This window comes from Passer domesticus, chromosome 6 (assembly GCF_036417665.1).
Source record: "Passer domesticus isolate bPasDom1 chromosome 6, bPasDom1.hap1, whole genome shotgun sequence".
Classification (NCBI taxonomy): domain Eukaryota; kingdom Metazoa; phylum Chordata; class Aves; order Passeriformes; family Passeridae; genus Passer; species Passer domesticus.
Genome location: NC_087479.1, coordinates 74,303,912 through 74,317,652, shown reverse-complemented (window position 1 = coordinate 74,317,652; position 13,741 = coordinate 74,303,912). Strand labels below are relative to the sequence as shown.

The 13,741-nt window shown below is 52.7% G+C and overlaps 1 long non-coding RNA gene across 1 annotated transcript; it reads left to right on the top strand.

Moving 5' to 3' along the window:
* The first annotated feature begins 10,439 nt into the window (after positions 1-10,439).
* On the top strand, positions 10,440-13,486 carry LOC135304050 (uncharacterized). Its single transcript, XR_010365486.1, has 2 exons — positions 10,440-12,673; positions 13,062-13,486. It is a non-coding gene; the product is annotated as an uncharacterized LOC135304050 (long non-coding RNA).
* The last annotated feature ends 255 nt before the right edge of the window (positions 13,487-13,741 follow it).

Genomic DNA, 13,741 nt, shown 5'->3' with positions numbered 1-13,741 from the left:
GCGTGAAATATAGGTAAAAACCGGGTTACAGAAAAGTCTTGGTTAGTTTGAAACTTATATATCGTGGTCCCAATTGTATCCCAAAAGGAGTCTAAGGTAATAGTCTGTGTATTAGAATCTGGGAAGTGGCAGAGAATCCACTTTATAAATTTTTTCAGGTTAGTTTTTGAAAGGTTACCTTTAGAAAAAGAAAAGTTGTTAGAAGATAGGATTTCTAGGATTAGGGAATATAAATTTCTCTCGTTCTGGGATCGTTTACTAAGCTTTGATCCCATTTTTCAGTTCCCGCCAGCAGAAAAAAGAGAAAAAAAAAGAAAAACCAAAAAAAGGACCCGAGGAAAAAATATTTTTGCGCGCAAGAAAGGCTGTGTTAAACTTACAATTCTTCAGCCTGTTGTGGGTCAAAGTTCTGCTGGGGGTCATCTGCCAGTCAGCCTCCGTGAACACTCGCGTGCTCAGGTATCGGGGTGCGGGTCAGCTGACCTCCTGTCCAGAAGAGTCCTGCTAAAACGAAGAGCTTCTTCTTCCAGGATTTCTGGCGAGCGGAGGCAGTGACAATTTCACGAAGAAATGCTGCTCCTCTGAAATGCCAGGTCCGGCATTCAGTTCCGCGGCCAGGCTATCACGGCGGTTCAGATGTCCGTCCAGGGGCCCCTCGCTGTTCGGGCGTCCGCTATGTTTGGTGCGCCAGCTATGGTCCCGAGGGCAGAAGCCCAGCGGGGAATGCCGGTCATCCAGGATAGCTCACGGAGGGCCAGGATTGCTCAGCGGGGGGGGCTCAGGCAACCCAGGCAAGCTATAGTGATTTGCAGCTCAGCTCTTTAGTGATTTCAGCCCTTTTAGCATGCCTGGTGCTGTCGCCCTGGGTATCGCCGCGGCTGACGCAGAGAGGGAGAGAGCAGCGCTGTGTGGGTTCCGCAGGGTTCTTTATTGGGGTCTCCGCGAAGGGTCCAGTGACAGCTCTCCTCCGCCGAACCAGGCAGAGTTAGGGTTTTTATACCTTACAGGGGTATTGAAAACTGTCCAATAGTAAGGGTCAAGGGAAAAGTGACCTATGGATATACAGGGAGATAACAGTGTCCAAAAGGCGGAAGAGAGGGGTTTCTAAAACCTTAGTCATGCTGACTTTGGTATTTCCTAGCTCAGGCTTCTGATCGCCAAGGCCTTGCAGGCCCTGTGCCTGCTACAGGGAATATAGTAACTAAAGATAAAAAAAGGCTGAGCTACTTAACATTTTTTCCTCAATTTTCAATATTAGGACAGGTTGTACTCAGGACAAGTGTTCTCGTGAGCTGGTAGATGGGCACAGGGAGCAAAACAGTCCCCTGGAATCCAGGAGGAAGCACTTGGTGACCTGCTGAGCCACTCAGATGCTCACAGGTATATGGGATTAGAGGGGATCCATCATAGGTGGATGAAGGAGCTGGTGGATGAGTTCTCCAAGCTGTTCTCCATCATTTACCATCAGTCCTGGCTCAGCAGGGAGGTGCCAGATGAGTGGAGGTGCCAGTGTGAGCCCATCCCCAAGAAGGGCTGGAAGGAGGATCTGGGGAACTCCAGACCTGTCAGCCTGACCTTGGTGCCTGGCAATGTTATGGAACAGATCACCTTGAGATCCATCACAGGGCACCCATGGGATGGCTGAGGCATCAGAGCCAGCCAGCGTGGATTTCAGTATCTGCAGTGATGATCTGCATGAGGGCACTGAGTCCAGCATCAGCAAATTTGCAGATGACAGCAAGCTGGGTATGAGTATGGATCTGCTGGAGGGCAGGAGGGCTCTGCAGAGGGTCCTGGACAGGCTGGATCCAGGGACCAAATCCAACCAGGTGAGGTTGAACAAGACCAAGTGCTGGGTCCTGCACTTTGGCCACAACAACCCCTGCAGCACTACAGGCTGGGGACAGAGTGGCTGGACAGCAGCCAGGCAGAAAGGGACCTGCAGGGACAGACGGACAGCAGGCTGGACATGAGGCAGCAGTGTGCCCAGGTGGCCAAGAAGGCCAATGGCTCCTGGCCTGGATCAGGAATGGTGTGGGCAGCAGGACCAGGGCAGGGATTCTTCCCCTGAACTCAGCACAGTCTGAGCAGCACCTCGAGTGCTGTGTCCAGTTCTGGGCACCCCAATTTAAGAAGGACATGGAGGGGGTTGGGGAATATCCAGAGAAGGGAAACAAGGCTGGTGAGGGGTCTGGAACACAAGTTCTCTGAGGAGGGGCTGAGGGAGCTGGGGTTGTTTATCCTGGAGAAGAGGAGGCTCAGGGAGACAAGCCAGTGTCAGGGCACAGGTTGAATTTGATGATCTCCAAGGACTTTTCCAGCCTTGCTGCTTCTGTGATTCTATGAAACCAGCCTTGGAGCAGTTGCACAATGAGCCCTGGGCCTCCTGTTCAGAAGCTGCAGCAGCCCAGGTCCCTCAGCTTCTCCCCCCAGTCCCAAAGCCCATCCTGTCAATCCTGCAGAGCCGCTGCAGCTCCTCCTCATTGCCCAGAATAGGGAGCCCCACAGGCAGACACAGCAGCCCAGATGTGCCCCTCTGGCCTGAGGTGCCTCAGGCAAGGGAGCAGCACGAGGCACTGCAGGAGCCTGCAGACAATTGCTGCAGCACTTGGAGGATGATCCTGCATCTCAAGGGATATTTCCATGGTGCCAAGTCAGGAACTGGAATGGGGAGTGGGGCCAGAGAGGAAAGGGCAAACAGGGATGGGCTGTTTGCAGGGGAGGGAACAGGGCTGAGCAAGAGGAAGAAATATGGACCAAGGAAGAGTAAAGAAAGCAAAGGTGAAGCCAAGGAAATGCTCTGGGCAGTTTGGGGCTGGCTGTCAGGCAGCCCTGGCTCTGAGCAATAGCAGCTGCAGTGGGACAGGAAACTCCCAGCTGATGGGAACAAACTTTCTGGCTGACTGCAGAGGCCAGGACAAAGCTGAGTGCTTTCCCTGGTGTCCCCCAGCCCTTGCTGGCCCCAGGGGCTGATGGCATTTGTGCTCCCTCAGGTTCATGTCCCCACAGCAGCAGCATGGGGGTGCTCCTGCCTGCTCTGTGCAATGCAAACAGGGGCTCCTGAGCCAGTGCTGCTGTGTCTGTGCCTGCAAGGCTGCGGCACCTCTGTGAGCTGGGGGAGAGGCCAGGGCTGCAGAAGGGGATGTTGTTGGCAGCTCCATGAGGATGCTCTGGGACGCTGCCCTGGGCTGTGCAGTGCACTGGGGATGGATCAGCCCCTGCTCTGCTGCTCCTTCCCGTCTCCCCCAGGGCCCTTGCAGAGCCCCAGCCATGCTGTTTGTCCCCAGCCTGCCCACGGCCAGCCTGGGGCTGTTCACCCTGGGGCTTTTCTGTGCTGTGCGTTCGCCTGGCCGTGTTCTTGAGAGAGCCTGGGCAAGGAGCCTGGAGCCCCCAGGGCTTGGCCTGAGGCGTCAGCGCTGCCCCAGCAGTGCCCATGGCCTGTCCCTGCTGCAGCCCCGGCACTGCCACCCCCAGGACTGTGCCCGGCCCCGAGAGCACTCAGGCCCTGCAGCAACACCAGGGCCACCAGGGCAGCGGGGCAGGGCCACGGCAGCAGCACTGGCAACACCAAGTGCTGCTGCTGCTGCTGGGCACAGCTGCTGTGCCAGCACTGATCTGCCCCAGCTCTGCACACAGACATTGCTGCTGCAGCTCCAGAGAAGGCAGCAAAAGGGCATCTCTGCAGAAAACTCTGCTGGGAGATCCTTTAGTTCCTTTAAAGCCACTGAGAGTGCAGCCCCTTATTGACACAGTCTGTGGCCACAGGGATTGTGGAGAGAAACAAAATGAGTAATGGCACATAGAATGGCATTTCACTGTGGACAATATTAATAAAATGTTTAAACTAAAGAAAACCCCAATGAAAACAATAAGAAGCATCAAAAATGACATTTATTAAAAGTGATTTGCAAACACTGGCCAGGAGATTAATTTTCCTGAAAACATCCAGTCATCAGTCTTCTCACTTCAGCCTTTAGCTCCTGGTTCCTCAGGCTGTAGATGAGGGGGTTCAGGGCTGGAGGCACCACTGAGTACAGAACTGACAGGGACAGATCCACGGGTGGGAAGGACATGGATGGGGGCTTCAGATGAGCAAACATGCCAGTGCTGATAAAGAGGGAGACCACAGCCAGGTGAGGGAGGCATGTGGAAAAGGCTTTGTGCCGTCCCTGCTCAGAGGGGATCCTCTGCACAGCCCTGAAGAGCTGCACATAGGAGAAAACAATGAACACAAAAAACCAAATACTAAACAGGCACTGATTGCAATAAGCCCAAGTTCCCTGAAATAAGATTTGGAGCAGGAGAGCTTGAGGATTGCCGGGATTTCACAGAAGAACTGGCCCAGGGCATTGCCATGGCATAGCGGCACGGAAAATGTATTGGCTGTGTGCATGAGAGCATTGAGAAAGGCACTGGCCCAGGCAGCTGCTGCCATGTGGGCACAAGCTCTGCTGCCCAGGAGGGTCCCGTAGTGCAGGGGTTTGCAGATGGACACGTAGCGGTCGTAGCACATGATGGTCAGGAGGGAAAGCTCTGAGCCAAGGAAGAAGAAATTCAGAAAAACCTGAGCAGCACATCCTGTGTAGGAGATGGTCGTGGTGTCCCAGAGGGAATTGTGCATGGCTTTGGGGACAGTGGTGCAGATGGAGCCCAGGTCGCTGAGGGCCAGGTTGAGCAGGAAGAAGAACATGGGCGTGTGCAGGTGGTGGCCGCAGGCTACGGCGCTGATGATGAGGCCGTTGCCCAGGAGGGCAGCCAGGGAGATGCCCAGCAAGAGGCAGAAGTGCAGGAGCTGCAGCTGCCGCGTTTCTGCCAATGCCAGCAGGAGGAAGTGGCTGACGGAGCTGCTGTTGGACATTTGCTGTGGCTGCACATGGGGACCTGTTGATGGAGAAAAGACAGTGACAAGTGAGGACAGGCTGCTTTGAGCCAAACCTGGGCCGTCCCCTGTGCCTGCCTCGCTGGGACTCACCCACCCTTGTCCCTGCTCTGGGAAAACCTTCCCCCAGGTCCCTGCCTGAGCTCCAGTTGAGCAGGCAGAGTGTGCCAGGAGCAGCCAGGCCTGTGCATGGGGGCTCTCAAGGAGCCATCCCTGCCCCACTGCTCATGGTTTTTGGCCATGTGTCCGAGGGACAAGGCTGGATATTCAGGATTTGGCAATGGAATCATTCCTGATGCAGAAAGGCTTGGTAGCATCTGCATTCCCAAGTCTAAAGGATGGCAGGAGTTGGTTTTAGGAATTGTTTTCCTACCCATGCATCATTCCTGGTTGTGTGAGGTCATAAATCCCCAGCATTTCTGATGCACTCAGAGTTTGCCACTGAGAGATGGGAGAGGCAAAGGATTCCCTGTGGCTGAGGGGAGGTGAGGGGCTGGATGGGCTTGTTCCCAGCTGCCCTGGCTTTGCACCTTTGGCTGCAATCAGAGCACAGACACACTCCCAGGTCAGCCTGGGATAAACCAGACCCTGCCCAGAGCAGAGGAATCCCTGAGTGTCTCACCCTCTCTAAAAGTCTCTGGGCAAGTTCTCCGCCCCCCCTTGTGCCAAGGACACTCACGGCTCTCTTGGCAAAGCCAGCAGCATTTCCTCAGCTCTGGCAGCTCTGCCCTTCCCCGTGGGAAATTCAAGGAACTGCCAGAGGCTCTGGCACAGATTTGCACCCAGGAGGGCAGCTCAGAGCTTGGAAGGGCACAGCAAGGAGATCCCTGGCTGTGCCCATGATGGGATCTCAGGGAGGGGGCTCAGCTCATGCCCCTTTCCCATGGACTGCTTTGCCCACAGCCCCACAGGTCCCAGGGAAGCTTGGACACCCCATTCCCATGGACACCCCTGCCAGGCAGGAATGCCAAGGGCAGTGCCTGACTCAGCTGCTGCAAATGCCAGAGCCTCCCTGAGAGCAGCAGATAACAGTGACAATATCAGGGCAGGGCAGAAACAAGAGAAGATGCTGTGGTGCTGTGCCTGAGAGGGCAGGGCAGAGACAGCCGGGCACGCAGGACAGTGTTCCCGTGCCCAGCTGTGCCCAGCACCTCCCACACACCAACAGTGCCCTCCTGCCCCAGCACTGCTCTCTTCAGCCCCCTCTCCTTGCCTGAGCATCTCCCTGGGCCTGGACATTCCCTCCTGAGAGGAGCCTTGTCCCTGCCAGCGCTCACAGAGCCCATCCCACCCTGTGTGCCCTGGCCCCGGCCCTACAGAAACCTGCCTGTGTGCAGGGCCCTGGCTGGGGCAGGCTGTGTGTGCAGGTGGGCAAGGGCAGCTCAGGAGAGCCCTGCTGGGCCCTGCAGAGGTGATGCTGATGCTGTCCAGAGCTGAGGAGTGGCTGAGGACCCTTTGGGAGGCTCCCAGCAGAGACTGACGACCCAAAGTTACAGTTCTAGGTCTCTGTAAATGTTCAAACATTCCTTTGATGATCCTGTATGTCTCATTCAACTCAGAATGTTCTGTGATTGTGGGATTACAATTCCTGTTCTGCCTCTCATTCCTCTGTTGGTCTCTAATCAAAAGAGGAATAACCCCCTTGCAACAGTGTTGGAACAATAAAATAAAAACCAGACTTTTATTGGAAGCTTCCAGGTGTCCCAGTGGGGATGGGGCACACCTGGCCCTTGATTTCAACAATTTATTAAGGTTGAATAATTGGGATATTTAACAGGAACATCCAAAAGCAGATTGAGTTGCCCCAGTTACACACCCCTGGCTCAACCCATTGGAGTATGTCCCACTCTTTGCCCCACTCTTTCTTATGACTGCTCACATGCTGGTCAAAAACCAAAGCATTCTCCTTGTAGGTCCTCTTCCTGATAATAAGACTATACAGTATTTCAGGACTGTATTTAGACAGTCAGATTATTGTTCTAAAATCTAATAGAAAGGTTAGAAATGTACTAGAGTTAATTAAGGAGTATAAATATAGAAGTATATAATAGTAGTTTAATAGAGTTAATAAAGAGTTTAATAGATTTAAATAAGGATTATAGTTTTATAACTGTATAATAGTAATTTACAGATCTACGAATATATGAAGAAATGTATAAAATGTAAAAATCTTTTTGTCATCACCCCAAATTTCCCATCCTTTTCCAAGCAGGAAACTGAAAACACTCCCAGGAAAGCTCCTGATCTTTCCAGCAATGCCAGGCTTACCTTCTTTGGGAAGTTTCTTCCGGAGCTGTGCCCAGTTTGGTGTGGAGCTGGGAGCAGCCCTGCCCCACCCAGACCCTCACAGCAGCAGCACCTGCCCTGCTCAGGGTGGCTCCTTCCCCCCACAGCTTCTCCCCAGCGCTGGGAGCAGCTCCCCGGGCCGGCTGAGAGCTGTCCCTGGCAGGCAGCAGAGTCCCTGCCCCAGCACAGTGCCGTGGGCTGCAGGAGCCTGCTCTGCAGGACATCCCTGGGCACCCCTGGCTGCACCCGCGGCTGCTCAGCCCTGCAGCAGAGCCTGGCAACCGGAGCTGCCTTGGGCTGTGCCTTGGCTGGGGCAGCAGGGAAAGCCAGCCCTGCCCTGGGGCCACATCCCTGCCCTGGAGCAACTCTGATAGTGCTCCTGAAAGGTCCTAAAAGCTGTGGGATGCGCCAGCTCCAGGGGATCCCTGCAGGAGCTGCAGCTTCTCTTCCACAGCCAGAGAATTACTGTTTCAAACCTGGGATGATTTCTGCTCTAGTGAGCTCTGAGCGAGCTCTGCTCTTTATTCCCAAGCCCAGGCTGAGTTTAACCCCTCTGTGCCTCTGGGCTGTGCCCGGGCTGGCTGCAGGCAGTGCCCCAGCCCTGCTGGGCTGGCAGAAGAGCTGCTCATCAAGACAAATGTGCTTTTGAAGCTCTTCTTGATTAACAGGAGCTGCCTCTGGGCCAGGAGCCCAGCCCAGCTCAGCAGCACAGACACAGCACAAGAACTTCAATGACCCTCTGGGGCTTTGTGCTCAGGCCCTGAACATCAGTCCCTGAGAGGCAGCTGAAGAAACCTCTCCAGAACTCCAAGTCAGAATCCAACTCCAAAGTTTCTTGGGCTTTTAATGGGTCCCACTGAGGGACACGACTGAGAAAGTGTCCCCAGGCCCCAGGCAGAGCAGAGAACTGGAGGCAGTGATGACAGGTGGAGACAAAGAGAAGCCAAGTCTTGGTGGCCTGGGGCACAGCAGCAGGGTCTGTGCCAGCAAGGGCTGGGAGGAGACACCTTGTCCTGAGGCCCTGGGGCCTCCTGGCACAGCCCCAGCCAGGCTGGGCACTGTCAGCCCCTTGTCCTGCCCTCAGCATCCCCCCCTAGCCCACATCCCAGTGGCCTCAAGGATCTGCTGGAAGGAGTCCCTGGGGAGCCTTGCTCAGCAATGGCCCTGGGGACTCCTGAATGCTTCCAGGGACTGCAGGTTTTTCCAAGGACTTTGGGTTTTGCTTTTGCCTTGGAGTCTCTGAGAGCTTTGTGCAATCATGGCCTCCAATTATCTGCTGTAATTAGTCCCTGGGGAGGCTTTGTCAGTAACAACACTCAGTGGGGCTCATTAATGCTTCAAGGTTCTTCAGTTATTTGAAGGTACTTGATGTTTCCCTTTTGGTACAGACTCTGGGAGAGGTTTGTGCAATCATGGCCCCAATTATCTGCTTTAAGGAGTCCCTTGAGAGCTTTGCATTAACACTCAATGGGGCTCATTAATGCTTTGAGATACTCAAAGTTTGTTAAGGTACTTTGGATTTTCCTTTCCACACTGAATCTCTGAAAGGGTTTTGTGCCATCCTGACCCCCTAGTTCTCTCCTCCAAGGAGTCCATGAGGAGCCTGTGTTGGGGATGGACCTCAGTGGGACCCATTCATACTTTGCGACACTTTGGGGTTTTCTTCTGACTTGGACTCCTGGAAAGCTTTGTGCAATCTCCTCTCATGCCCTGAGCTTCAGGGGCTCCACTCAAATGCACCACGGGGCTCACTAGGATCAAAGAGTCCTGACAGACCATGGCTCTACCTTGATTTCCCTCTACTCTGGGCAATTCATCAGGAAGATTTCTGTAGTGGTTTTGTTTCGCCAGTTTGACATTTCTTGGAGGAAGGATTAATTAGTATGGTGTGTTCAGTTTTGCCTAATTTCCAGTGAACTCACTAGTATATTCTTACTCATTTCCTGCTGGGAGATAGGATTAAGAGAAAGGCAAAGTAGGCTCAAAACTTCAGAAGGGTATGAAGATAAGTTTATTAATAATAACTGAAAGATAGAGAATTAAGAATCAGGAAAAAGCTTTCAGAACACTTCTCTTCCTACAACCTATTCTTCCTTACTGACAACGTAAAGAGACAAAACATAAACATTCCTGTTTGTTTGCCACCTCTAGAATAGTCTTTGTTCAGTTCACTTAGGGAGAGGATTCTCTCTTTCATGCTATGGAGACGTCTCCATAAGAAAATATTTCTCTCATGGCTCTCAATTTCCAGGAATAGAAGCTGCCCAGAATAACATGAAGTCCTTCCTATTTTTTCACAGCCTTCCCACAGCTGTGTTTATGGGCTATGCTGGCTTATGGGACGACATTAGTTTAAAAACAAGCCGTTTAAAAGCAAAAGTTCTCTTCATCCATTCTTGAAATAATTTTCATCTCTGAAATCTTCTTCTCTCCCTGAGGGCACAAGGTCTCATCAGTCTTGCCAGTTTCAATGTTCAAACTTCTCGTGGGGTCATAGCTACTTCAACATTTGCTTACTGTAGCATGGAGGCCTTTGCTGAAGAAGTCATCCCCCCATATTTTTCAGTGAATTATAGGGCAAAAGAGAGTCTTCTGTATCAATTACATCCTTCTCCATAGCTTTACAAGAGGATTTCAGCCCCAAGATCAAGGCATTTCCTCATCCCTCCTATTTGGGACTCAACTTCCTCCTCACTGATCTCGGTTGCTCCTCTGTGTGCCCGCACTTTGTCCTTTTCTCTCACTCGAGGGAGGATGGAAGCACTGAAAGAGTTAATATCTCTCCCGAGGCCTGCAGATGGTTCCGTGACCCCGGCCGGGCTGGGTCCTTACGGCCGGAGCTGTTTTACCATGGAGGTTTCTGCAGCGGCTGCGCTAGGGCTGTGTCAGGATGGGCCGCGCTGGGGGAGGGCCAGGATCTCAGCAGCCAGGCCAGAGCACAGCAGCAGCACGGCCGGGGCCCATGGCTTCTCCTCCCCCTGCCCGGGGCTTGCGGGTGAACCCCAAGGGTGGCAGAATCTTGGCCGAGCCGGCCCGGCCCAGGGCTGCTCCTGGGGCCCGGCGGATCCTGGCTGGGCCCGGGCTGGTGGGGGGGCAGGGCTTGGTAGCGCCCAGGTGTTGGCAACCGCAGCCATGGCCTGGCCCGGCCTCGGCCCCGCGGCCTCCCCTGCCCTGCCCGGCAGCCGATGGGGCCTGGGGGGCTCCCTGGGAAGGGGCCCAGCCCCACGGCAGGAGCCGCCCGGCCCGGCCTGGCTGAGACGGGGGCTGGGCCAGCCTTGTTACCTCTTTGCTGGCCAGAAGGGAAAGAGACCCTCTGTGGCTTTCTTGTCTTTAACATGTGTCTTCACAGAGGCATGTACACTTTCCTTAGTGGTTAAACAGACTGTCAATTCTCAAAGCTAATTACTGATTGGTTTTTTTGTCAGACACCAACAAAATTGCTAGCAGCTTCTCTATAGAACATCACTTCCATGATGCAAAACCCCCATAACAGCACAGAGCACAGAGCTCCTTTTTCCATATGTAGTAGTCATGAGCCGTAGGCCTCAAAACCCATCCTTGGGAGATCTCTGGGCCCTGTCCAAAGTGTGTCCAAATGAAAATATTCAACTCATAGTCTAAGAAAATCAGCAGAGGACAGTGCCATCCTGACGTGCCTGTCCTGGCTACTTTTGTCTGGGAGCAATCCATGGGTATACAGAATTTTGGAGGCCAAATTCTAATTTTGGTCATGGCCCCTGGATATGAAAGCCAGTTCTTTTCCACAGGAATGAAGGAACAGAGCCCCAGTGTTTCAGGGGCAGATGAGAGGTAACCACCAGAGGCCAAGGCCAGCCAGAGGTGCCAGGTTTTATTCGGAGAGATACCCCTCCAGGAGCTGATGAGAGGCAGCCCTTGACATCCCAAGATCAGCCAGACCTGTCAGGTGGCCCCTGGGAGGCCAAGCCAACCAGACCTGTTCCATGTTCCCTGGGTTCCATCAGGCCCCACAGAGTCATAATGGTCTCTGGGGTCCATGAAGCCCCGCTGTGTCACCATGGCCCCTTGGTTCCATGGGCTCCAGTGGTGCCACAATGCTCCCCTTGGTTTCATGAGGTCCCCACAGTGTCCCAGGGATCTCCATGGCAAGGAAAGAACCAAGCCCCAGTGATGCAGGGACAGTCACCAGAGGCCAAGGCCAGCCAGACTTGACAGTACTGGCAGATTTTGCCTGGGAGCAATTCTTGGATATGCAGACTTTTAGAGGTGGAATCCCAATTTCACGCATGGACACCAGAGGAGAAGGATGGTTCTGTTCCATAGGAAGGAAAGCACGGAGCACCGGGGTTTGACAGGCAGATGAAAGGCAGCCATCAGAGGCCTAGGACAGACAGACCTCTCTGTCCTGGTGGCTTTTGTCTGACAGCAACCCTTGGATATAGGGGATTTTGGAGGTGGAATCCCAATTTTAGCCATTTCTGCATAGATAAGAAGGACAGTTCTTTTCCATAGGAAGGAAAGCACAAAACCCAAGGGTTTCAAAGGCAGAAGAGGAGAGAGGTGGCTCCTGGGTGGCCAAGACAGCCAGACCTGTTTGTCCTGGCAGCTTTCATCATGGAGGAATCCTTGGATATATGGAATTTGGTAGGAAGAATCTCAGTTTTGTCCACGGGCATCTTGAGAAGAAGGATGGTTCTTTTCCATTGGAAGGAAAGCCCAACACACAGTGTTTGGAAAGCAGATGAGATGCAGCCTCCAAGAGGCCAAGGGCAGCCAGACCTGTCTGTCCTGGCATCTTTCATTGGGGGGAAATCCTTGGATGTATTGTGTTCTTGAGATGGAATCCCAGATTTGACCATGGGACCCTGGTCAAGATGGATGGGTTTTTTTGTATTGGAAAGAAAAGTGCAAAGTCCAGGTGTTCTGGAAGATGATGAGAGTTGGCCACCATTAAGACAAGCCAGCCAAACCTCTCTCTGCTGGCACCTTTTGTCTAGGGGCTTTCCTTGGTCACAGGGCATTTTGGAGGTGGAATGTCAATTTTGGCCATGGGCACCTGGACAGCAAGAAGAGTTCTTTTCATTAGGAAGGAAAGCACAGAGCCTCAGTGTTTCAGAGGCAGATGAGTACCAGCCCTCAGGAAGCCAAGGCTAGCCAGACTTGTCACTCCTGGCAGCTTTTGTCTGGGAGTTATCTTTGGATATAGGGAATGCTGGAGACAGATGCCCAATTTTAGTCATGGGTGCCTAGTCCAGATGGATGTTTTTTTTCCCATAAGAAAGAAAAGCACATGGTCCCAGTGTTTCAAAGGAAGATGAGAGGTGGTTCCTGGATGGCCAAGGCAGCCAGAGCTGTCACTCCTGGCAGATTTCATCTGGAAACAACCTTTGCATATAAGGAAATTTGGAGGAGGAATCCCAATTTTGACATGGGCCCCTGGAGGACAAGGACAGTTCTCTCCCATAGGAAGGAAAGCCCAGAGCCCCAGTGCTTCAAGGGCAGATGAGAAGCAGCCCTCGACACGCCAAGGTCAGCTGGACCTGTCAGGTGATCCCCAGGAGGCCCAGCCAGCCAGACCTGTTCCCTGTTCCCTTGGTTTTGTGAGACCCCACAGTGTCCCAATGGTCTCCTTGGTTCCATAAGGCCCTGGAGTGTCCTTTGTGCTCCCACAAAGCCCTGATCTGTCACCATGACCCCTCGGCTCCATGTGCCCTCACTGTGTCACAATGGCTCCTCTGTGACACTGGGGGCTCCACAAGGTCACCATGGACCCTTGGGGCTTGGGGCCCCTGAGTTTCACAATGGAGACAGTCCTGGATTGCCAAGCAGATTGTATTCTCTTTGCCATCTGTATGGCAGTTGTCTTCTGTTAAGTGAGCAGTTTTCCTTATCTCTTCCACACCCACTCCTTCCTCAGGGCAGACATCTGCTGATAACAGGCTATTGAATGTCACTGCATGACTGATAAGAACTACAGCATCCCCTTGGGAGATGCTCCGTCCAGAGGGGAGAGCCAAGCATTCCTACCAGATATAATCTTGAGTTTCTGGAACACTAGCATGGCTTTCTCCACTGGATTTCCCAGAGGAACAGCAGCTGCCTCTTCCACTGGATTTTCAGAGGAAGACTACACCTTTCTACAGGATCCCTGCTCCAACAGAACCGCACCTGACACTCCAGGAGGACTGCAGCCACCATTCCAATTGGACTGCTACCAACACCCTGTGCAACAGGGTGTCAGGTAGTGTTCTGATTCTGTCAGTGTTGTCTTGCTTTACTGCATTGTTTATTTTATCTTTTTATTTGTTTCCCTAATAAAGAACTGCTATTCCTGCTCCCATATTTTTGTCTGAGAGCCCCTTAATTTCAAATTTATAACAATTCAGAGGCAGGGGGTTTACATTTTACATTTTAGGACACACTCCTGCCTTCCTTAGAAGACACGTGTCTTTTCAAACTGACACAGGAAGTGACATCAATCTCTGCTTAATAACTGGTTCTGCTTTAATACAGTTACTTTGCAATCACTTCCTAGTACATGATACAATATGATATGATATGTGATATGATATGATATGATATGATATGATATGATAT